The sequence below is a fragment of the Corvus cornix genome, chromosome Z (assembly GCF_000738735.6).
Source record: "Corvus cornix cornix isolate S_Up_H32 chromosome Z, ASM73873v5, whole genome shotgun sequence".
Taxonomy (NCBI): Eukaryota; Metazoa; Chordata; class Aves; order Passeriformes; family Corvidae; genus Corvus; species Corvus cornix.
The window spans coordinates 49549017-49574534 of record NC_046357.1 but is presented as its reverse complement, the minus strand read 5'-3'; positions in this window follow the sequence as shown (position 1 = coordinate 49574534).

The window sequence follows — 25518 nt, the reverse complement described above, 5'->3', positions numbered from 1 at the left end:
ATTAATTCTCTTCCATGTTGATATTCAGGAACTGTTCTTCCTACATTACTGGAGAGAATGACATTTACCTGAACTTAACACTCTACCTCTTTTTTTTTTCCCCCAAGTGCAATGCAGCTAGAATTGCCCAAAGAGAAAAGTAGAAGTAATTGAGAAAAATGCATACAGACGCATATACCCATGGTTTAACTGAATCTAAAAAGCAATCCTGCTCTGCAGTTCATTTTCTGATTGCTTTCACATCAGGGTAGCAAGCATAAATTTGTGCTGCATCTGCCCTGACACTTAAAAAATAACAGCTTTCACACATCACTTCTTTTAACCCATTAATGTTTAAGTCATTACATTATAAATTATCTGGTTTACATCTGCCTTTTAGCACTCCTAACTTTCTGTGTCTTCAAGCTTTTGTTCTTCTAAGGATGAGCACTGAAGGCAGGCAGATTATAGCAACTCCCTGGCAGTGCCCTGTTCTGTGTTCTTACACAAGACAGCATTGAGAGTGAGACATGACACTGTAAAGATGAGGAATTCAGACACCATATGTCCCTGCAGCAGTGAGGCACAACAGGATGCTCTGAGACAACGTCAGAGAGAGCATCCTGCTGTGCCTCAGTTCTGGAGGACATCGCTAAGGTTTCACCCTTATCTGTGAACTACCTGCTGTTTACGCTCTTCTGTCACTGTTCTGCTCTTCGTTACTGCACTTTCTCAATTGAATATTGACGCTCTATTTGAATGAATCTGCACAATTTTTTTACTGCAAGGACATACTTCTAACTTTTGAAGAATGAAAACAAACAAACACTGACTTGAAATAGAGTCCAAAGGAGAAAAATGAATTTATTGAAAATTTTAATTCGCCAACTGAAAAATAAATGGCCATTGCAGAAAACACACATGAAGAGAGGGCTTTGCAGAAAAATCCCCTCAAAGACCTTTGTCAGTGATCAGTCACTGAAGAATGAATGACTTTACTCACTGACAACTGGTAAGATTAATTTTATTATTGCTGTTAAGAAGATGGAGTTATGGAGAAATACCTATGCTGCATTTCAATCGGTGCAATCAATTTAATCTCTTTCTCCAACAATGTCTCACATATAATCTTTCAAGAGAAGGAAATACCATTTCTTTAATTGTCATGTGTATTGTTGTAAAAATTCCTCATGAATGGCCACTAGGAGAAATGTCATTTCAAGATTCTGATTTTTTTTTACTTTTTAAAGCCTTAGTATTTTTACATGTGAAAAAAATGTCAAAAGTCCCTTCTATCTAAATGACCTCATGGCCTTCTGAGAGGGTGACTTTAATGCTTACACATACATACACATTTCTTTGTGGTGAACATAAACATGAGAATAGCTTTATTAAACAAGAATAGCTCAATCTAGTTCAATCTAGTTCTACCTAGCCTAATGAGTCAATACCCATTAGTGATATTTGCCCGGTTTAAGATATGTTAATTTCATTACATAGACTCTTTATTCTTGAAAAACATAGTCACAGAAAATGGTTTTATTGATGTAATTTGGGTTTGTTTTTTTAGAAAAACAGTGCTTCTGATGAACACTTGATCACTAAGGCTCAATTAAACATAATTTAATATATCTGTTAGAGTTTAGCTTTAGAAGATTGTTCTACTTCAAATTCCATTCCCCTTTTTTAGACCAGGAAAAAACCTTATTTGAAATAGCAAACCTCAGTCTAAAGGAACAATTTTAGAACAAACATACAAAAACCTGGATAGAAGTACTCCACGTGGAAATTCTGAGAGAACAAGTACTTTGAGTCACAGAAGCAAATTCTATTATGTCGGGATATAGGCTGCAGGCCTCAACCCTTGGTCTGTCATGCAGGAGGTGTTCAGCAAGTCTCAAGTGGTAGAATTACACATATCTGTATATAAACATGAGTCTCAGTCAAAAACAACCACATGGTTGGCCCAGTGCAAAATCTTCAATCTGGTCAGGAAAGTGTCTATAAAAGTATTTTAAAATTAATTTATTTTTCCTGGTACCCTGGACCCCTATTACTTTCACACCAAATACATATCAGGATAATTGGCATTACTATGAACAAGCACACAAATTTTTACAAGTTGAAGAAAATATGAAATGTTAATATTTTAGAGCTATGCAAAAAAGAGCAGCATGATTTGTGAATACTTACTTTCTGTAATTTTAATTATTCTTTATCATCAAACTCTATAAAATCCCCAGAACAAAAATTTCATCTGAAAGGGTAATGTGTTTGCAAGTAGTAAGATGTAAATTAAGAACTTCTCTATAAAGCCTTTATTATGATTCATTCTTCTAATCAGCTTGTGCAAAATGTGTTCAAAATCTTTGAATTTTTTTTTAATGGAAAATTGAGAAAGACATTTATTATCTCCATTTCTATTCTTCAAAGTCTGATTTTGAGTTACAGATCTCCATGCAAAGCAGTGTAACAAATTCCAATGCCTTCAAATACATTAATTCAGAACATGATCCAGAGATTTTTCCATGTACAAATTTAGCACCACAATGCTTCTCCCTAAGCTGGAGAAGATTTGAATATAAAAATGTTACATTTCTGCAGGCAATACAAAGTTCTTACCAATGAAGGTATGCAAAGTCAGTCAGCTGAGCTTTGTGTTCCCTAAGCTCTTTCAGCTTTTCGGATGAACCTCTTTAAAGTTTCATCTCAAGAAAGAATGATTTCATAATCAATGGCAAATTCATCATTTCTAACCAAATATTATCTTAATGATTCATTCTAAAATGCATATGCTTAAGTACTTCCAGTAAATCTAACACAAATTACAAGGAATCCCCCAAAAGATAAAAATACATAGACATTTGCAAATTGTTGTATAATTTTAGTATCAATTTGATTTTTAGTTAAGATTCAGCTTTAATAAAAAACATAGTTTCTTGCAAGCTCGCTTTTGAAATATATCAGTGGGGTTCCCAGATATAATCCTGAATCTTGTGTTGGTGACCTTGGACATTCTGGTATTTTAGAAACCCGATCCAACAACTTCCATGCAAAAAAGTGATTTGGAAACAAATCCTAAGGACTATGAGAAATACCAAGACATCCTCCCCTCTTCTGAAATGGTTTATTTACTGAGGGTTTTAGGCATATATCACTTATTTCAGACTACTGTGTAAGAGTCACAGCATGCTTTTACTAAAGCAGCAAGAGAATACATTGCCAGGTCTCTTTATTTGAGTATATTTGTTGGTGGGACATAATTTGGTTTAGCCTTAGTCTTAATTTCGATATTAATTAGATTAAATAGAGCATGAGTCACAACATCCAAAATTGGAACCAAATCCAATAATTTAAAAATTATTGCACATTGGTCTTCAGATCTGTGAATTATTTTTCTGGATGCTGCAGCAATAATGATCAGACGAAAATCAAACCTATTTTCTTCTCAGCTATGACTTGAAGTTCAGGACTGTAGATCTAAATTTTACCAGAACTCTATCAATATTTATGCTTTTCCCTTTCCATGTATCTTACATCCTAGTGTCTGAACCCATGCTTTTCCTTTTAAGAAAAGAAGTTGATATTGTGCTGGATTTTATTAATTCCGTTAGTCACAGACAGCAAGGAGGAACACAATACATATTTTTTAGGTAGATGGTTAAACTCTGCTGTGTACAGGATGCATAGAGTGAAAATAACTGTTAGTATGCCAAACTCCTCTTAGCATGATATGTTCTTGAAGTCACAAGGCTCTCAAGTTTGCTATCAGACTGCAGCCAGTGAAATTTTCATTTTCTCCCATGCAATTTATGTGTAAAGGTGCTTTTGCAGCATCAAGTAATTTGTTTCACACAGAAAACATGAGTGACAAGTCCCGTCACTACTAGAAAGCAGAAGAGAAAGCTCCATGGCAATCACAATCCATCAGCTTTCCCAAGGACTTTAAATAATTACTTCTGACACACTGTTTTGTAGTTTTTGTAGGACAGCTATAAAGTCTGTTTACTGCTATATGAACTAAATGACCTTTTTTTTTTTGCATTGCATTCTTAGAAGTTACTGCAAAGTATGGAATATATCAATCCTTCATCAGATCCTTCAGGAAATTAAAATGGGCAGCAAGGTCCTATTTTCCTTGGTCACTGTCATGGGGCTTTATTACCATTGAAAAGGAATTTTTTAAATCAATTCATTAAGTAAATACTTTGGGGAGGGGTAGTTTTTGCATTTTAAATTTCTGAATATGCAGATGAGAGCAAAATATTTACCAGTGAATATGAAGTTCAAGATAGAATAAAGTACACTCATCTCTGGAAGATCTCCAGGACCAAAGCTGGCAACCTGACTCATAAGAGCAAGCAGGTAGGAAAGAGAAGGATTCCTTTACATACGTTATGGAGTTAATTTTGGCCTTTATGATTAACTGAGTTGTTTGGACAGTAAAAGGAATTCATCCTTATAGTTTTTGTATTCCCATGCCATAATAAGGAATGGCAAGATACTAGAGTCCTGCACAGGTGAGAGCTCAAACTTCACAAGTGAAGTTTTATCATGCTAAAGTAGCAATAACATATATACAAAAGCACTTTCTGGAGCTCAAGATTCTATTAAGCTCTCTGTACAAAAATAACACAATTGTTCAATATAATAGCATTCTCAGTCTAAATGTGTGAAGGCCAGTGATGATCAAATACTATCCACAGTAGTCAAAGTGGACTCATCCTCCATTTCTCATTCACTCATCTTACACCCTTTCAAGCGTGGTGTGGTAGAAGAGCTCACAAGCTCCTTCCTGTTTGGATGGCATGCTGACTTACCAGGATGAAACTCCAGCCTGAAAGCTGACAATATTTCATTCCAGGGAGTTTATTGTTTCATTTTAGTGTGAAACCTGAAAAGATTGCTGTATTTAGAATAAGTATGATGAGAATGGAACTCAGCTGATTTAAGTCTTTGCATGTGAGGAGTCTGGTAAGAATTTCATTAAGGTCTCTTAAGACTTGAAAACTCACCAGGCTTAAAAATTCTCTGTTTAGCTGAGGCTTTCATGGTTTTCACAGCTTCATTAATTTTAATCACCTTTTCTTTATCTGGTCACACTCCTGGCAAAATCAAACCTGTTAGTCAAACAGAAGTAAATTTTATTCCTGGCTATGGTCCATTCAGGTGTTAAATGACACCATTAAATATCAAAGATACGGTTTTTAAGCATGCAGTATTGCACTCATGAAACTTAAAGACTTAAAATGCAATCTTCTTCACCAGAAGATAAATACTCTGGAGAAGGAATAGCTTTGAGTTTTTTCATAGTAGTGAAGGGAGGAAAATTATGATAAAAACATTGACGCTAAGTAAATATCATGTGATCTGCTTTTGGTGGTGTATATCCACAAATTACACAAAATAAAGAAAAACAAAACACAAACAGATTTATTCTGGTTTTGTATTGTGAAAGGATTGACAAAATCTGAGAGCAGAAAGACTCTCAGATGACATATGGTTACTTGGGTGTAAGAGAGGTGGGTGCTGACCAGGTTACTCTGCAAAGGAACAAGGCCTGTTGGTGTTAGAGTTACACTCATTTATATATATCTGTAGATGGCAGGATTTGATCCTGTCACAGAAGAAAAAATAATCTTTTTTCCTGCTAAGGCACCTGTATGAGATGATAATATTTTGTACCGAATTTTTAAACGCTCACTCACTGTTCAGAATAGATTGAAATTATCTTCAGCAAAATCAAGTGAGCAGTAAACATATATGTACATAGAAAAATATAAAAAGTGTTTGTGAATGAATCAGTAACCAAAAAATAGGTGAAAGTTCTAAAAAATAGCATCCAATCAGGTCTTGTTTACAGGGTATGGATGTTGGTTTATGAATCAAATCAAAGTGTAAAACACATTTCTCATAATTCTTCATTTGTTTGCCTATGTATTCATAGACAAATTTATATGTAAGTATTCATCATGCTAACAATAAACAGGTATTGACTCCTTCAGAGAAAGACATTATGATTTATTGACTTCAAAGGTAAATACTGGATGAAGCTAAGGTCAGATTTCTCTTAGATAAGTATTAGTTTTGATAGTAATTGAGAGGAGAAATTTTCATCTGTATATACATTCTAACAACTTGGTTCATTACACTCATTGAAAAGCAATTATGAACTTCATCTCTTAATCAGTTGCAACTGGAAACTTCTCTTGTGCAACATGTTTTAACAATGCATTTACAGAAACAGGCTCATGGTAGCAAAAGAGACCTGTTTAATGAGGAGTGATCCACAGTCAGGAAGAATAGAAGTCTGTATATCAACAGGATTTAGAGTGTAATGTACTTCAGTAATAAAGTTGAGGACATATAAATCATCTTGGAATGAAATTAATAAGAAAAATCAGAATACCTGTGCATTTCAGTTATCCTCAAGTTAGGAATATTCTTCCCTCCTCTGTCTTTTAATATATCATACTTTATCATTAAATTTTAATTCCATTGTATATTAAAAAAACCTGTCAAACAGCTTTAGATATTAAAAGGATTAGCTCAAATATTTCTAGGAGTATCAATAAGAATTGAATGATACAATTTGGTAATGTTACAAGAGAGATCTTATATTTTATTCAGATTAAGAATCTAACTGCTTTTACTTAAGATCAAGGAAGTAAAAGGGGCAGATGAAAAAGGGGAAAAGAGGCAGTCAGCTCAGGAAGGCTGTTGTGAGGTTATGAAGAGAAAATCAGAAGGTCCAAAGTCCATCTAGAACTTAATCTGAGTGTGTGTGTAAAAGACAGTAAACAGTATTCCTGCAAGCAGGGCAGTAGCAAATGGAGGGAGGGCCAAGGAGGATCTCTGACATTTACTGGATATGGCAGAAACGTAGGGATAAGGGATGAGAAAAGGCTGAGATATTTAATTTCTTCTTTGCCTCAGTCTTTAATAGTAAGACCAGTTGTCGTCAAGGTACCCAGCCCCTGAGCTGAAAGACAGCGACAGGGAGCAGAAAGAAGCCCCCATAACCCATGAGGGAATGGTCAGTGACTGGCTATGCCACTTAAATCCACACAAGTCCATGTGGCTGGGTGGACTCTACCCGAGTGCTGGGGAGACAGTGGAAGAGCTTGTAGAGCCACTTTCAATCATTTGCTACCAGTCCTGCATAACTGGGGAGGTCCCAAGTGACTGGAAGCTGGCAAATACGATAAGGGCCAGCAGGAGGACGTCAACATGACCTTAGTGTTGGGGAAGGTGAAGGAGCCAATCACCTGAGTGTGACCGTGTGGCACCTACAGAACAACCAAGGGATCAGACCCAGGCAGGGCCTGCTTGACCAGCTGGGTGTCCTTCTACAGCAAGATGACCTGGTTAGTGGATGAGGGACAGGCCATGGATATATCTACCTGGACATCAGTAAAGCCTTTGATAATGTCCCACAGAATTCTGACAAACACTGGCAGCCAATGGCTTGGATGCGTGCACTGTTTTCTGAGTTAAAAACTGGCTGGATGGCCAGGCCCAGAGAGTGGAAGTGAATGGAGCTGCATCCAGCTGGCAGCCAGGCACTGGTGGTGCTCCCAAGGGCTCTCTACTGGAGCCAGCCCTGTTTAATATCTCGATAACGTGGATGATGAGATGGAGTGCCCCTTCAGTCAGTTTTCAGATGACACTGAGTTGGGCAAGAATGTCTGCTGGAGGGCAGGAAGGCTCTGCAGAGGGATCTGGACAGGCTGGTTTGATGGGCCAAGGCCAATGATGTGACTTTCAATAAGGCAAAGTACTGGGTACCGCCCTTGGGCCACAACAACCCCAGGCAGCACTACAGGCTGGGGAAGAGTGGCTGGAAGGCTGCCCAGTGGGAAAGGACCTGGGGGTGCTGGTCAACAGTGGCTCAACATCAGCCAGCATGTGCCCAGATGGCCAAGGGCATCCTGACTTGGGTCAGAAACAGTGTGGCCAACAGGACCAGGGCAGTGACTGTCCCCCTGTACTGGGCACCTAAGGCTGCACCTTGAGTGCTGTGTCCAGTTCTGGGCCTCCCACTAAAAGAAAGATGTTGAGGTGCTGGAGTGAGTCTAGAGAAGGGCAACAGAGTTGGGGAACAATCAGGAGCATAATTCATATGAGGAAGGGCTGAGGGAGCTGGGGGTGCTCATCCTGGAAAAAAGGAGGCTCAGGAGTAACCTTACTGCTCTCTACTACTACGTGAAAGGAGGTTGTAGCCAGCTGGGTGTCGTCCTCTACTTGCTGGCAACCAGTGACAGACGAGAGGAAATGGCCTCAAGCTGTGCTAGCAGAAATTTAGATTGGGTATCAGGAAAAGTTTCTTCACTGAAAGGGTTGTAAATATTGGAACAGGTTTCCCACAGAAGCGGTGGACTTACTACTTAAGTAGTTACAGTGCAATGACATAGTATGTAATAGCTATGACTTTAAGTGTAGTACTAAGAGCAAACCAGTCAAGCATGTGAAAAGTAGTCCTAAAAGTCAGTCAGAAATTACCAGTTCTTAACAACAGGGGTGAAGACGTATCATGCCCATAGTGATTTCAGTGTACCTATTGATTTTTCATGCATTAAACTGAGATAAATCAAAATTAGGTGAACTTGCCAGAGAAAACCTGCTCATTCAGTGACACTATGAGAATACATGTTGTTTTTATTAAACATCTTTTTTAGGAAAAAATCAAAGAATTCATGGAAAATTCAGAACCATTTTATTCCGCAAATGACTTTTTGTTATAATTTCCCTAAAATTTACATTTTTATTGCAAAAGTAAAGTAAATCTCAATGAACTGTATACATTGAAAGTTTAATTTAGTTTTAAACAATTTGAAATTATTCATTTTCCTTAACAAAAAGAGAAATCCCTTCCACCTGAAATCTGCTTCATGCACCCTGACTTAACACAGCTATCTCAGTACAGTGCCATTTCTGTCTTCTCTTCATCACCTTCCATATTCTTACTGTTATTTGCAAATCAACACAGCTGTCTATTAAACTGAAATAAGGGAAAAGGAGTTTGTTCTAATACTCTGTGTTACCAAATTGCAGATTCATTCAGGAACTTCTTAAACAGTTAGTACTATTAGAGTAAGGAAGGGCTGTGGAACAGAATTTTTTGAAACTCTCCTTTAAGATGATAATTTTTGCTACCATAGTAAGTACTGAGATATTTATGGAAACTGCTGTGAGACTCTGGTTTGCCAAGCCAAAAAGGACAGATTACGTGTTCAAGGGTTCGAGAAGAAGAAAAATATAATACGAATTTATGCATAGATTTTCTGGGTGACTGAAATCAAAGGAGATGTTTCCTTTTACAGTGACAATTTACTGTGAGAAATACACATAAACAGAAAGCTGAGGGTAGATTCTGAAACAACTAGAGTGGAAAACATGACTCTCACCTGATTTTATTTTCTTAAATGCTTCTAAGTAGACAATATCTTTCCTATTTTTGTTTTATCAGTGGAGAACAGTGGCAAACAATAGTCCATTTTTTTATATGCTTTTGGGTTTGGTTACCACTACAGGAATGAAAGACCCAAAAGGCCCAGATTATTCACTGTTTCTATTTAACAGAAAGGTATTGCCAGTATCCCCATACTATGTACGACATGAAATGGAATATTTCTGCTTAATGATTGGTAATAGAGCTTCTTCAAGCTCTGTAAAGCTCCATTTTACACAGTGCTATGAAGAGGATACCACCTCTTGCTGAGTTAATTATTTTATTCCTTCTTATGCTCTGTCTGAGCATTCTAAATACATAAGGCACAAGAATATGTTAGAGATTTCTATAAATGCTTCTAACAAGTCAACATTCTTTTAATCTAAATAATGTTTTTTTACAGGTTTCAACCCTTTGAGATGATTAATCATGACTAGCAGTAGGCATTTCTCCTCTCTAACCCTGCCACAAGCAGTTAGTATCTGGTCTAGGTTTCTGGGACAAAAATGTAAAGATAAATACCAAAGACAAATACCAAAATTTATTCTGTGATTTTAAAAGCACAGAAATAGAAGACCTAGAAAAAAAAAAAATTATAGCATTCCTATGCCTCTATTACCGGATTGTTAACACTTGACAGAATTTAAAAAGAATTATATTCTTACTGTATCAAAACCCCAAGTCTGTTTATCCATCCTATGTGATTTATCTTTTCCTTCAGTGAAAAAGCATGAGTTTTGTAATTGCCTAATACATGAAGCACATACATCAACTAAAACCCAGTGTCAAAAGCAGTAAGAACAGAATAAACAGCATTTTAAGTCTGCCCACAAGCTGGGTATTTGCACTCCCATGATGCTTTGTTTTACTCTTGTGCTAACAGGGCAAATCTGGAGTGAAACATGTTTTCCATGGGAAGTTATATACATAAATATAAAAGCTTGAAGTTTTAGGGTTTTTTAGTACGAAGGCTCAAAACTGAGGACAAACTTGAGGTGAGTAGATCAGGCTAGCAATATTACAGCAAAGTTTTCAGAAGTACATTGGGCAATACATATCGCAATATACTCAATGCAATTTTCTAATTGTCGCCCCTCATTTTCTCTCCTCAAATAAGTTATCTGGCTTTGTTTTTGGTGTAAGGAATGCCTTTTCAATCATAAACCTTTTTTTATTTTTTTACCCGCTGTGTTTTAACGCCCTTTAACCTGATGACTTCTTGCTACTTCCTTGTGCTGCTGTGCCTACCACTTCTTCCATCTACCTGTGCTGAGCATTCTCATAAGTACTGCTCCTGAGCAAAATTCAACATTCCTGCACAGTGGATGGTGGAATTGCTACTAAAACATAATTAATCCCTGTTCACTACAGAGAGACAAAATATGCATAAGATGAGACTTATAAATAAAAAAGGATTAATGATATAATTCCTTCAGGATCATAAGATGTTATTATGAAAACAAGTGCATGGTAGGTAGAGGAACTGAAAAATAATATGTAGAAGGAGTTGCTTCTTGTGAGATCTTATTAATTTTTCCAGCATGTACTAAATTTCATCAAGGAACTACTGCCTAAAAACTTTAGGGATATAAAGGTTAAGAAGTTTCTATGCCATGCCAATTTCCAAATATTATTGACGATACAGTTTTCAGTGGAGTGTTTTCTATCAGAAAAGGCAAAAGTGATAAATGCTAAAATCTGTTACATAAATATAGCATTTAATTTGTGGAACTATTGAAACCATCTGTTTAGACCTTCTAACATTGAAAAGTGTATTTCATATTATACTTGAAATGATATGAATTAAAAACTTTTTTCGTGTGCGTCAAGGCAGTGGCAAGACTGGGAATAGAGATGGAAAAAAACACCTCACTGCACTGGGAGAGGAAATATGCAGTTTACCTGGTGGATCCCTTAAAACTAGCTTGAGTTATTGTGCAGTTCAAGACTGCTAAATGAAACCTTCTGTTCATCTTTACAGATATTGAAGAATGGAGGTATTAGAGCACACGTTCACAGGACTTATGCTCTGCCTCTGACAATAATTTTCACTCCCTTTCTTCATAGTTTTCCAAGGTCTGGCCTTTTTTCCATTATGCTAAAGCAGCTACTGCTGGATTCAGTGTTCTGCAGGGTGGAACTGTTCAGCCCGGACTTGTGCTGTACACCTTCCTCCCCATGGTAAGGCAGGTCAGCTGCATCCAACCTTCCTGGTGTGGAGAATGCACAGGGTTACTCCTTTTTCCTTCACAGTTCTTCACACAGGCACACGTTCTACATGAGCCTGTAGAACAAACCAATACACCCTTGCCCTGCACAGATGGCAGTGCATTCGGCTACAAAAACTCCCAGAATATATTAGGAGTCTATGAACTTTAGAAAAACTTTCTAGCTTTAAATTGCTTCTTTTGATCATGGATGGAATTTTTCTCTTACCATGAACAAACAAAGGAAGAAGCAGAAACAAGCAAAATGTGCTAGAGAAATGCTATCCCTGAGACATCCTGAATAATCTACTGGGGAAAACAGCTCACCCTAACAGCAGAAGACACAATAAACTGGTTTCATTATCTGGTAATAACCTTCCTTCTCCAGCTATATTAGTCATCATCAGACTGAGGGAATGAAGTGAGTCCCCAAGGGAATAAAAATATTGTATCATTCAAACATCCATTCTATTTTACTTATTTCATGCAAGTTTTACTCTCTGAACCTTTTTTTCTTTAGGACAAATAAGTAATAATGATAGTGAATCATAGAATATCCTGTGTTGGAAGGGACCTACAAATACCATTAAAGTCCAACTCCTGGCCTGGAACAGCACAGTCCCAACACCAAGTGCCTGAAAATGTTGTGTAAATGCTTCTTGAACTCTGTCAGGCTTGGGGTTGTGACCACTTCTCTGGGGAGCTTCTTCCAGTGCCCAATCACCCCCTGGGTGAAAAACCTTTTCTCACATCTAAACTAAACCTCCCCTGACACAAATTCATGCCATCTCCTTGGGTCCTGTCACTGGTCACAAGAGGTCACTGGAAGCTGTGGACTGCAATGAAGTCTCGCCTCAGTCTCCTCTCCTCCGGGCTGAACAGACCAAGCGACCTCAGACACTCCTCACAAGGCTTCCTCTTGAGATCCTTCACCAACCTTGTTGCCCACCACCCAAAACTGCTGCTAGCAGTCGCACTGAGGCCGCCCCAGGGCAGAGCAGAGCAGAGCAGGACAATCCCCTCCCTTGCCCGGCTGGCGATGCTGTCCCTGATGCCTCCCAGCACACGGGTGGCCCTCCTGGCCCTCCTGGCTGCCAGGGCACTGCTGGCTCATGTTCAGCTCACCACTGACCAGGACCCCCAGGGCCCTTTCCACAGGACTGCTTTCCATCATCTCATTCCTCAGTCTTCCATACATTCCAGAGTCAGAGTATGTCACTGGTCTTTCTTAAACTTCATGTAGTTGGTGAGTAACAATCTGAAAATCGGCAAGATCTTTCTGTGGGGCCTCTCTGCCTTTGAGGGAGTCACTAACTCCTCCAATTTAGAGGCATCAGCAAATTTATTAATATCCCTTCAAATCCTGGGTCCAAGTCATTTAAGAAGATGCTGAAGAGCACTGGGCCTAAAATAGAACCCGACAAGAACCAACCAGTGGCTGGACGCCAGTTGTCATCCTATTCACTATAACCCTTTGTGCCCAACCTGTGAGGCAGTCTCTCAACTACCACAAGATGTGTTTATCCAGCTAAATGCTGGACATTTTGTCCAGAACGATACTAGAAGAGACAGGATAAAACATTCACAGAAATCCACGGGGACAACATATATTGGCTTCCCTTGTATACCCACTGACAAGGAGGGTTGCCTTATAACACGAGCGTTTGGGTTTTAGGACCTCTCCAATTTTTTTCTGTTAAAGGAATTTTCCCCATATGTGTTGCTGGGGGGACAAATGGCTGCATACTTCATAAAACAAAAGAGCTGGCAATGGGGGGGGGCATCTGGCTACTCTTTTGTTTCACCTGGGTGTGTGGACAGTCGTCCCTGGCGTTTGGACAGAGAGGGAGGCTGCTTTCTTCAGCTGCTTTTCCTTCTGCCAGAGAAACCCCAGGATCCAAAGCCCGCCTTCCCTGCCCGGCTGGGAGCCGGACCGTGGCCGCCCTGCCCCCACCATTGCTTTGAGCCTTCGCTACGTTGTAGCCCTGCTCCTCCTGCCTGCCCAGACCTCCGGGGGGCTCCCACCGCAGCTCCGCGGTTTGGATACATCTCGTCTGCCACCCAGGATTTGTGCTCGTCCCTGCCGTTCCAGCCTGCCGCTCCAGCCTGCTGTTCCCAGGCTCCGGCCGGACACCGGGATCGGCTGCCCAGGGCTTTGCGAAGCCTTTGTTCCATCCCTTCCCGGGATCCCAGGCCACCAGGGCCGCGTGCTCCCCGAGCTCGCTCCGGAGCGCCCCCTGCAGCCGCGGGGGAACCATCGCACCTGCCCTGCTCACCGGGAGCCGCCAGCGCCCCTGCCGGCTGCGAGCGGAACTGCACCCGAGGGGAAAGGGCCTGACAGCCGAGAAGGCTGGCACTGGGTTTGTGATTGTTGCTGTTACTGCCAGAGTTATTGTTGTTTGTTTGACTGGTTATACACATAGAGATCTATATAGTAAGAACTGTTATTCCTATTTCCCACATCTTTGCCTAAAAGCCCTTGATTTCAAAATTATAATAACTCGGAGGGAAGGGGGGTTGCATCTGCCGTTCCAAGGGAGGCTCCTGCCTTCCTTAGCAGACACCTGTCTTTCAAACCAAGACAGGGAGTGTGTGCAAACCTGGCCTCAGCAGATGAGCCTGTGGGCTATGGCCTCCCCAGGCTGAATCCAGCCCAAGCTGATTTTCAGGACAGCTTCTGCGTTTGGCATAACGGGCAAAACTCCTTCGTAACAATGTTTAAGTCCTTACCCATAACATTTCAGTCTCTGACAATCCTGATGTGCCCAGAGCCCCTGTGAGGCTCTGGACACAGAGCCACACGACACCTCAAGCCCCACACTGCACAGCCCTGGCTTTGGAGGGTGGGCTATGCAGGGCATGAAGAATTGGCCAGATGGAGGCAGCTGGGGAGCTGTGGTCAGTGGCTCCATGTCCAGGTGGAGGCTGGGGACGAGGAGCGTCCATCAGGGCTCTGGCCTTGGCCCTGGGGCTCTTGAATGGCTTTGCCAGTGACACAGAGAGTGGATGGAGCTCCCTCTCAGCACAGGGTTTGCAGGGGACAGGAAGCTGAGCGGGGCAGGGGCTGAGGAGAAGGACTTGGGCATGCTGATGGAGGAGAAGCTCAGTGTGAGCCAACAATCTGTGCTGCCAGCCCAAAAAGCCACCCGTGGGCTGAGCTGCATGGAAAGGAGCAAAGAGCTGCAGGTCAAGGGAGGCAATTGTGGCCCTCTAGTCCATTTTTTGAAATCTCACCCGGACCACTACCTCTGTGTCTGGGGGCCCCAGGATGAGGGATGCGGGCCTGTTAGAATGAGTTCAGAGGAGAGCGACTGAGGGTTCCTAAGAGGGTTGGAGAACCTCTGCTTTGAAGACAGGTTGGCAGTGTTAGCGTTGTTTAGCCCAGAGAAGAGAAGACCCCAGGGAAACCTCAGAACCCTTGCCAGTACCTAAGAGGGCCCCCTACAAGAATGATGGAGAGAGACTTTTCACAGGGATATGTAGTGATAGAAGAAAGGGCAGTGGCCTTTAAGTGAAACAGATATGGATTAAATATCAGGAAGACATTCTCTTCTGGGAGGCTGGGGAGGCATTGGCATAGGTTTCCCAGAGGCTTTGTGGATGCCCCCTCCCTGGAAGAGATAAATTTGTCAGGTTTGCCTGAAGTGAAACAATGAGATGAAGCAGAGTGATACTCATTTAATAACTGTTATGATTGGATTAGGGAGAGATGCCTCTGCCCAAATTAAGGTTCAAATGAGACCATATGATGACAACATACAGATTTTATTTAACGTGGATTTTATTTAACAAGAATTGTGAAGGAGAGAAAGATTTGAGGTCCTTCCCAAATTAAACCTTTCTGTGATGCTAGAGGATGTGTGGATGTGTATTTTAACTTGATATTATTGTTATAATAATAATAATAATAATAATAATAATAATAATAATAATAATTTGTTACTCCTACTATTTAATCTTCTTCTTTAGCCTCTTCTTATTCTTCTTCTGATCCCCATTCTTCTTCTCCTTCTTCTTACTATTTACTTTTACTCCTCTTTCCTCTTCTACATCAACTTATTCTTATATTTATTCTTTTTACTTTGTCTTGTTTCTATTCTCATTCTTCTTCTTCTTCTTCTTCTTCTTCTTCTTCTTCTTCTTCTTCTCATCCTCATCCTCATTCTTATTTTTTTAATTCTTATTTTTATTCTTATTCTTATGCTTTTTCCTATTCTTTTTCTTATTATTTTTTCTTTTCCTTTTTCCTATTCTTATTCTCATTCTTAATCCTATTCTTATTCTTACTCTTATTCTCACTCTTATTCTCATTCTTATTATTATTCTTTTTTTTCTTGTTCTTATTCTTAAGCTTAATTCTTCTTCTGATTTACTACCACTATTTCTTCATTTTCTTCATCTTCTTTGTATTATTATTAGTCCTATTCCTATTATTTTTCTTTTGGTGGATTTTTTGGGTGTTTTCTGGTTTTTTTGGTTGTTTTTTTTTTTTTTTTCACTACTGCCACTATTTCTTAAAGCCAACTTCCCTCTGTTTTGGAAGAATTGTTCGGTGAAGCCATGCAGTGGAGTCCTGGGAGCAATACCTCCTGTCTGCGCCCATTCCTCATGGATAAAATCCCAAAGGATCAGCATGTAGTCCTTTCAGGATGAGAGGAAATGGCCTTGGGATTCCACCAGGGGAGGTGCAGATTAATATTCCAAACAACTTATTCCCTGACAGAGTGGTCAGGAATTGATTGCAAGAAGTTGCTCAGGGAGGTGGTAGAGTCACTGTCTCTGGAAGTGTTCAAGTCTTGTCTGGATGTGGCACTTGGGGACATGGTTTCAGGGTGATGATGGTGATGCCAGGGTGACGGTGGACTGGATGACTTTCAGTCTCTTCCCACCCTGATGAGTCTCTGGCCTTCACCGCTGAGCCACCTGGCACCAGTGTTCCCGTGTGGATACTGGTTTGAGGCTGGCCACATGGGTAATAGTTGCGCTCTTGGGGAGAGTGGCTTGGGGATGCTCCAAAGCAGCCAGGATTGCTAAGGCTGCAGGGACATGTCCAGGCAAAGGCAGCCCGTGTGGCTCCCCAGGATGTGGGGCAGGCTGCCAGCCAGCTGCCGTCCAGGGGGCCCGGGCTGCGCGGCCGCACCCTAATCCTCGGGCTGTGGCGCCAGGCAGGAGCAGCGGAATAGGCTGCGCAGCATCCGCAGCGCCCGCCCGAGGCGGAGGGACGTTTCTTGCGGGGACTCAGCTGCTGGCTGAGGGCCTAGGGCTCCCAGCTGGGGAGGCGAGCACCGAGCGGCACTTGGGGGCACGGCTCAGATGGCCCATGCTCAACCCCAGGCCTCGCGAGGGGCAGGCACTGGAGCCTGCCTCCTGCCAAACCTCCCCAGCTCTCTGTCTTCTTCACGGAGCTCGAGGAGGCTCACTCCATCCCCACTCGTCCTCCTCCTGCAGCAGGGCTTGTCCCCGATGTTCTGTTCCCACTGTCCCTGCATCAGGTCTCCGTTCACTGTCATTTTCCCAGCTGGACTGAGCTAAGGTCTCTTGCCATTCCCCTTTGGAAACCTCCTGGCCAACGGAGTCTTCCTCTTCAGAAACCTCCTGGCCATGGACTCTTCCCAATCAGACACTTTCTTGGTAGCTAACCGACATCTCCACGGGACAGCTCATGCTCGCTGTCTTTCTCCCAGATCAGAGAGATTGTGGGAGCCTACCGACTGTCCTTGAGAAAGGCCTTTCTCCGTGCCTTCTTCCCAGTCAGAAACTTCTAGGTAGCTGCTGGCTTCTCCTAGGGAGAGCTCTTCCGCAATGGATTCATCCCAATCGGAGAGCGCGTGTAGCTACCGGCTTCTTCTGGGGAGAGCCCCTGCTCAATGCAGGCTTCCTCTTGGGACCACATCCTGAAACCTACCGGCTCCATCTACAGACGGGTCCTGCTCAGTGCTGGCTTTGCCTTGGACCCTTCCTGCTCATCACTGCATCTCCAGGGGACCGCTCCTGCTCAATGCAGGCTTCCCCTTGCAATACATCCTGGTCATTGCTGTCTTTTTCTAGGGACAGCTCCTGCTCAATGCAGGCTTCCCCTTGCAGTACATCCTGGTCATTGCTGTCTTTTTCTAGGGATAGCTCCTGCTCAATGCAGGCTTCCTCTTGGAACACATCCTGGTCATTGCTCTCTTCTCGGGCAGCTTCCTGCTCAATGGCAGGCTTCCCCTCTGGACCCTTCCTGGTCATTGCTGTCTTTTCTAGGGACAGCTCCTGCTCAGTGCAGGCTTCCCCTTGGGAACCCTTCCTGGTCGATACTGTCTTCTTCTAGGGGACAGCTCCTGCTCAATGCAGGCTTCCCCTTGGAAACCCTTCCTGGTCGTCCCTGGCTTCTTCCAGGGACAGCTCCTGCTCAATGCAGGCTTCCTCTTGCAATACATCCTGGTCGTTCCTGTCTTCTAGGGACAGCTCCTGCTCAATGCAGGCTTCCCCTTGGGATACATCCTGGTCATTGCTGTCTTTTTCTAGGGATAGCTCCTGCTCAATGCAGGCTTCCTCTTGGAACACATCCTGGGTCGTTCCTGTTCTTTTTCTAGGGATAGCTCCTGCTCAATGCAGGCTTCCCCTTGGGAACACATTGTGGTCATACCTATCTTCTTCTAGGAACAGCTCCTGCTCAATGCAGGCTTCCCCTTGGGATATATCCTGGTCGATGCTGTCTTTTTCTAGGGATAGCTCCTGCTCAATGCAGGCTTCCCCTTGGGACCCTTCCTGGTCGTCCCTGGCTTCTTCCAGGGACAGCTCCTGCTCAATGCAGGCTTCCCCTTGCAATACATCCTGGTCGATGCTGGTCTTTTTCTAGGGATAGCTTCCTGCTCAATGCAGGCTTCCCCTTGGAACCCTTCCTGGTCGATGCTGTCTTCTTCTAGGGACAGCTCCTGCTCAATGCAGGCTTCCCCTTGGAACACATGCTGGTCATTGCTCTCTTCTCGGGACAGCTCCTGCTCATTGCACGCTTCCACTTGGGACCCTTCCTGGTAGTCCCTGGCTTCTTCCAGGGACAGCTCCTGCTCAATGCAGGCTTCCCCTTGGGATATATCCTGGTCGATGCTGTCTTTTTCTAGGGATAGCTCCTGCTCAATGCAGGCTTCCCCTTGGAACCGTTCCTGATCGTCCCTGGCTTCTTCCAGGGACAGCTCCTGCTCAATGCAGGCTTCCCCTTGGAACCGTTCCTGATCATCCCTGGCTTCTTCCAGGGACAGCTCCCGCTCAATGCAGGCTTTTCCTTGGGACCCTTCCTTGTGTTTGTTGGTTTCTCCTTGGGACAGCTCTGTTTTTCCTCATCTTTGCACTGAGAAAGCTCGAGCTCCCCAGCCGAGTCCCTCTCCTCAGTCTCTTTCTCTGCCAGGACTGAGCTCCTGTCTGCCTCCTCCTGCTGCTCACTGAGGGCTTGGGCTCCCAGTGGGCTGGCGAGGGGCTGGGGCTGCAGCAGGGGCTGTGCAGGCCAGAGATCGGGCTCTCTTGCTTTTGTTCTGGAGCTGCTGCTTCTAGTTCTGCAGCTGTGCTTTGCTCCAGGTCCCTCTGTTCCTCTGGCTGCTGGCCAGATGCCCGGGCCTCAAGCACAGCCTCTCGCACCACCTCATGGCTGATGTGCCACGCCAAGTCCAGCAGAGCCTGGCTGTAGCCTGGGGGCTGCGTGGGGCAGGGACTGGGCTCTCTGGCGCTGCCGATGGCACCTCCTCCGTGAGGCCAGGAGAAACTGGTGCCTTTTCCACCTCGGCAGGCAGAGGCTCGGGAGGCTCCTCCTCCTCAGCAGCTCCAGCTGGGAGCAGCAGCGGCTGCCAGCTCATCCTCTGTGGGACTCCCTGGGGCAGGAGAGGCGCTGGGCAGCTCATGGGCTGCCTCTCCTGCCACCTGGGTGCCCACGCTGCTGGGAGAGGTGGGCCCCTCCTGGGCGTCCTCATCCTTCTCTGGGTACAAGGGTTTGTCCCAGATCTTGTCACTGACACCTTCTGCCCATTGGGGGCAGCCCCTGGCTGCTGACACTTCCTTCCCATTGGGGCAGCTTTTGGTCACTCCTGTCTTTTTCCCAACCGGGCTAGCTCCTGGACATTGTAGTCTTTTCCTTGTGATAGCTCCTTGTCCCTGTTGTCTCCCACCTGGGGCAACTCTGGGTGTCTCTTGTCTCCTTCCCATTGGTACATGTGCAGGTGGCCTCGCACATCTTCTTCCAAAGGAGACAGTTCCTGGTGTCCCTCCCCTTCCCACTGGGGACAGCTCTTGGCATGTCAGGTCTTCTTGCCACTGGGACCATTCTTGGCATATCTCATCCTCTTCCTCCCATGGGTACAGCTCCTGGACTGTCACGCTTTCCTCCCAGTAGTACAGCTCTTGCTGTGTGCCATCCCCCACTGGACTTTCATACCTACCTCCCTCTGATGCAACTCTTGCTGTGTCACAACTCCCCATGGGGAAACTTCCTGGATCGTCACTTCTTTGCTCTTGGTAAACTCTTGGATTGTCACTTCTTCCCAGAGGCAAAGTTCTTGGCCACTAAGGCCTCCCCACTGGGAAAGCTCTTGATTCCGAGTCGTATTCCCACTCTTCGTCCATGTTGACAAAGGCCCCCTCCTCCTCAGTGTCCGACAGGGGCAGGCCTGAGCTGCTGCCTGCCCCCAGCCACTGCCCACTGAGGGCCTGGTCTGGCAGCCAGCCGAGGCAAGGGGCTGGGGGGCTGTGAGTTGGGGTTCACGTTGTCCTCCTTCACGTCTGACGTTGTCTGACGCACAGGAATCCCGGGAGCTGCTTCCTCCTGCGAGAGCGGCTCTGGCGGGACTGGGCTCCCCAGGGCTCTGCGCCCCTTGGATACCCCCTGGCAGGGCAGGGCGGGGCCTCTACCGTGTCACAAGGGCCTCTGGGGCACCACAGTGTCCCGCATCATCCAGGGCCCTGACACAAGGCGCCTGTGTCACAAAGGGCCACACCTGGCACCCCTTTGACAGCTGAAGCCACTGGAAGTGGCATGGAGCAGCCCCCAGGCTTGGCAGGCTTCTAGACCCTTGTTATGATCCCATCATTAAAGTTGTCAGAAATGTTTCTGCCTGAATTAAGGTGCAAATGAGGCCATATGCCAAAGTCAGTAGTATGGGTTTTATTTAACAGTAAATGAAGAGAGAAAGAGAGAGAAAGAAATAGAAAGAGGTGGGGGCAGACCAAAGAGAGTGACAGAGACAGATTAAAAAACATCACCCACTCTGAGGATGCCAATGGCATTCTGTTGATGCTCTCCATCAGGGCTTCTTGGCGGTAAGGTTCCCTGGGAAACATGGAGTTCGGGGAATTGACGTACATTTGGGCCAGTGGGAACGCCCAGGTACCTGCCCTGGTGGGGGGCAAGTTTGACACAGTCTCTTGCAACAGACTCTGGACCTCTTGTATCCCTTTGCATCGCGTGTGACGCTCTGCTGCAAGGCCTCAGCAATGAGTCTGGGGAGCGCTTTGGGGGTCTTTGATGGACTATGACACCTGCTCAGCTGCCCGTCATGTGAATTTTTCATGGATGTGGCCTTCCCAGGGTGGGGGGTTTTACAGCTGAGCCAGTTTGTGTGAGGGAGGATGGGTGTTCAGTGCCTCTGACCAGAGGTGACGCCACAGCCCCAAAACTCTCCTCCTCCTTTTCTTGGTTGTGGGGGAAGTGTTGGGATTTTAGGAGCCCTGCTGGTTTTTTTCTGTTAAAGGGATTTCCCCCATATGTGTTGCTGGGGGGACAAATGGCTGCATACTTCATAAAACAAAAGAGCTGGCGATGGGGGTGGGGTGCATCTGGCTACTCTTTTGTTTCACCTGGGTGTGTGGACAGTCGGTCCCTGGCGTTTGGACAGAGAGGGAGGCTGCTTTCTTCAGCTGCTTTTCCTTCTGCCAGAGAAACCCCAGGATCCAAAAGCCCGCCTTCCCTGCCCGGCTGGGAGCCGGACCGTGGCCGCCCTGCCCCCACCATTGCTTTGAGCCTTTGCTACGTTGTAGCCCTGCTCCTCCTGCCTGCCCAGACCTCGGGGGGCTCCCACCGCAGCTCCGCGGTTTGGATACATCTCGTCTGCCACCCAGGATTTGTGCTCGTCCTGCCGTTCCAGCCTGCCGCTCCAGCCTGCTGTTCCCCAGGCTCCGGCCGGACACCGGGATCGGCTGCCCAGGGCTTTGCGAAGCCTTTGTTCCATCCCTTCCCGGGATCCCAGGCCACCAGGGCCGCGTGCTCCCCGAGCTCGCTCCGGAGCGCCCCCTGCAGCCGCGGGGGAACCATCGCACCTGCCCTGCTCACCGGGAGCCGCCAGCGCCCCTGCCGGCTGCGAGCGGAACTGCACCCGAGGGGAAAGGGCCTGACAGCCGAGAAGGCTGGGACTGGGTTTGTGATTGATTGCTCTTACTGCCAGAGTTATTGTTGTTTGTTTGACTGGTTATACACATAGAGATCTATCATAGTACAGAACTGTTATTCCTATTTTCCCACATCTTTGCCTAAAAGCCCCTTGATTTCAAAATTATAATAACTCAGAGGGAAGGGGGGTTGCATCTGCCGTTCCAAGGGAGGCTCCTGCCTTCCTTAGCAGACACCTGTCTTTCAAACCAAGACATAAATCAGGTTTGACAAGCAGGACTTTCCCTTCATGGAGCCATTCTGACTGTGCCCAATGACTGTGGTTTTTTTCAGGTGATTTTCAGGAACTCCCAGAACATTCTTTCCATAAATTTATTGGTCACTGAAATAAGCACTGACAGGCCTGTAGCTGCCACAGCCATCCCTCTTGGCCTTCTTGAAACCTGGGACAATATTTGCTAGCTTTCAGTAGGCTGGGAGTTCTCCAGACTTCCAAGAACTTTCAAAAGTTGTTGAGAGATGCTTTGTGATGACACCAGCCAGCTCTTCGAGTATTCTTGGACGAAGCCCACACAGTACCATAGATTTATAGGCATCTACCTGGAGCAGCAAATCCCACAGGAGTTCAGGGTTGAGTGGGACATTAGAATTCATACAGCCATGGTCCTCCAGGTCAGGGCACTGAGACTTCCAGAGCCCATCATCTGTGTTGAAGGCAGAGGCACAGATTGCATTAAACACCTCTGCCTTGTCCACATCCCTGTTTGTGAGGTAACCATCCTCACCTAGTAATGGGCTGATGTTATTTCAGCACTGCCTTTTGTGATAGATAGCTGTAACCATCCCTCATCCTTACCAGTCACAGGACTCATCACACCAGATTTTGTTTATGTTAGTGATGTCATTTCTTTGGACTGGGCCAAAGCTTTGAGCTTGTCTTGTTTGTTCTTCCTGCTGCCCATGCTGGAATATAAACATTTCAAATGCAGTTCATTGTAGCCAGTATCTCACAGAGCAAATTGAAAGATCTCATTGCTATGCAGTGCCTCAAATTTTGCCATGCTCCCATTCCTTATCATTGGCAAGCCCGGTTTTGTCGCTGCCCCCTGTCAATCTAGTCTAAAGCTCTACTAGTCAGGGCTGCTGACTCCTGTGCAAAACCCCTTTTCACCCCCTGAGAAAAATGCTTGCCATCAGGTGTTTTATAGATCATCCAAAGATCAAAATCCCCAAAATTTTGCTGATAACACCATTCTTGGAGCCATATTTGTTCTCGTTGATCTACCTATTCCTTTCAATATTTTTACCTCCTAGTGAAAAAATCAAGGAAAACACTATCCGTGGTCCTCATCCTTCAACAAATCACCTCAAGACCCTGAAATTTCTTTTGATTGCCCTTGGAGTTCTGTTTGCTCTCTCCTCTGACAATATGAAGAAGAAAAGCAGATAATAATCAGACAGCCATAACTGACTAGAGAGCTTTCTAATATATCTTAACCAGACCCCAGGGAGACAGCAGATTCCTTATGGGCTGGGTCTGGTCAGTACTACTCTGTGAAGTAGAATACCTCCAAAAGCACAACTCCAGTTATCAGCTGGGAGAGTGCTGGATAATTAATGAAGTGAGTTTACAATGTCTATCCAGTTTATTTTCTGTGAAATCCTTGCTGAGGCAATCACATAAGGAAATTTTCTTTTCAGGATCAGCATTCCCACAAATTTCAATGTCATTTGTTATAATTATCAGCTTTGACCAAAAGAAAATACAAGCTGCTGCTGCACTCAGGAGAAAAAAAGCATCCAGGCTAAGTTTTATATGACACTGTTCACTTTCTTTTCTATACCCAATGCTATGACTCATTAACTGGAGTTTGTTTCAGCTGGGAGGGGCTTACAGTGAATATATTATAACCATCACTGAATTTAATGGGTATCTGGCTCAACAAGCATAGATTTAAGTAATAAAAAAGTAACAAACAAGCAGCAAAAATCTACTTGCTGCTATTAATATTGCATTCATAGTGAAATGATGTTCTGTAAAAATGAAGCTTTACTATCGCTCACCCCTGATAAACTCTCCCATTTTGGTTATATCCATACTGGAATGCACTGCTTGGCTGCAAGCCCAAACTCTTCTGCAAGCCTAGGAAGGGCTTCTGGTAGAGGGTGGCTCTGAATCTCTGTTTTCTCTTTGCAGAAATCCAAGAGATGACCATAGTGTGGAAGAGCCATGGATGTTGTAGCCACCATCGCATTTCAGATACCCAGGCAGTGCCATCCTGTGGGCAATACAAGGCAGGCAAGGACTTCCAAAAGTGTCTACTATCATGGACTTATTTCCTGAAGTTTTTACTAGTGTGTTTTGGTTGTAGTTTCAGTGCATTCAAATAAATATGAAGGTAAGCATCTTTATCAATAAGATAAATCCTCAAACGTTTTCATCCTTTATTCCTGGATACACAGTGTTTTGTTAAGTAGTAAGTAACAAATAGACACTCCCAACTGAGTTAGGCGGGACAGAAAAAAAAATCAATAAAAGGGCAATACTGATAAAAATTTGGGACTTTGATAGATTTTGGAGAGTTTCTGACTATAACTACTGGTCTTGTTTGCCTTAGTCTTCTTCAAAACAAGAAATGGCTGAGTGAGATATTCTAGAACATAGCACTGGCTCTTACACATTTAACCTTTGATGAACTCTGGTGAATTTGTTTTACTGACGCAAAAGACAAAAAACCCACCTAGAAATCTGTCGAAACTTTCTGTCTGACTTGTTCATGCTAAGTAATCTTTTTCTTCAATAAGCACATCTTATTGCCAAAGAAAAAGATGTCAGTGCAATCCTTACTCTGGATTCCACATGAACTGGGCACTCCTATTTTCAGTTTGCATTTCTCATACTCTCAGTTATGTTAATATTCTTGGTAGACTTCCATTTCTTCTGACTGCATTTATCATGGTAATAATACTTAAATATTTCAACCTAATAAGAATAGAAAACTAATTTTTTCAGTTTGCTAGCCAAATTAATTTATATGGTTTTCCTCTCTGTCTTGGTTTCAGATTCTGGTTTAATGGATATTTCTTCTAGTGAATGCAGAAAAACACAGAGAACCTAACAGCAAAACAATGGATCTGGTTTGACTCTTGTGTCTGCTTCTCAGTCAAGTGACAATGTTAGACAAATGAAAAATCCTAAGACACGTAGACAGATCAGAATATCACACTGAAAATCCAATTTTTCTTTCTAAATGTGTAACTGGAATTATGGATTTAAGAGGAAATATTATAAACTAGAAATCTTTTCTGTAGCATCTTATTTTTTGCTCACAGGTACCACACTGATATAGAGTTGTAATGTCATTTCTATAAACAATATAATAACTACTTAAGAATGCAGTTATCCTATTACTTACACTGTCTATGGAGGACTACAATAAAGATTAAAATCACACTGGAATAGAATATTTATTTTAGGAATGAATGCAGAGTTATATGTTTGTTATATATGCTGTGAATTCTACAGAATT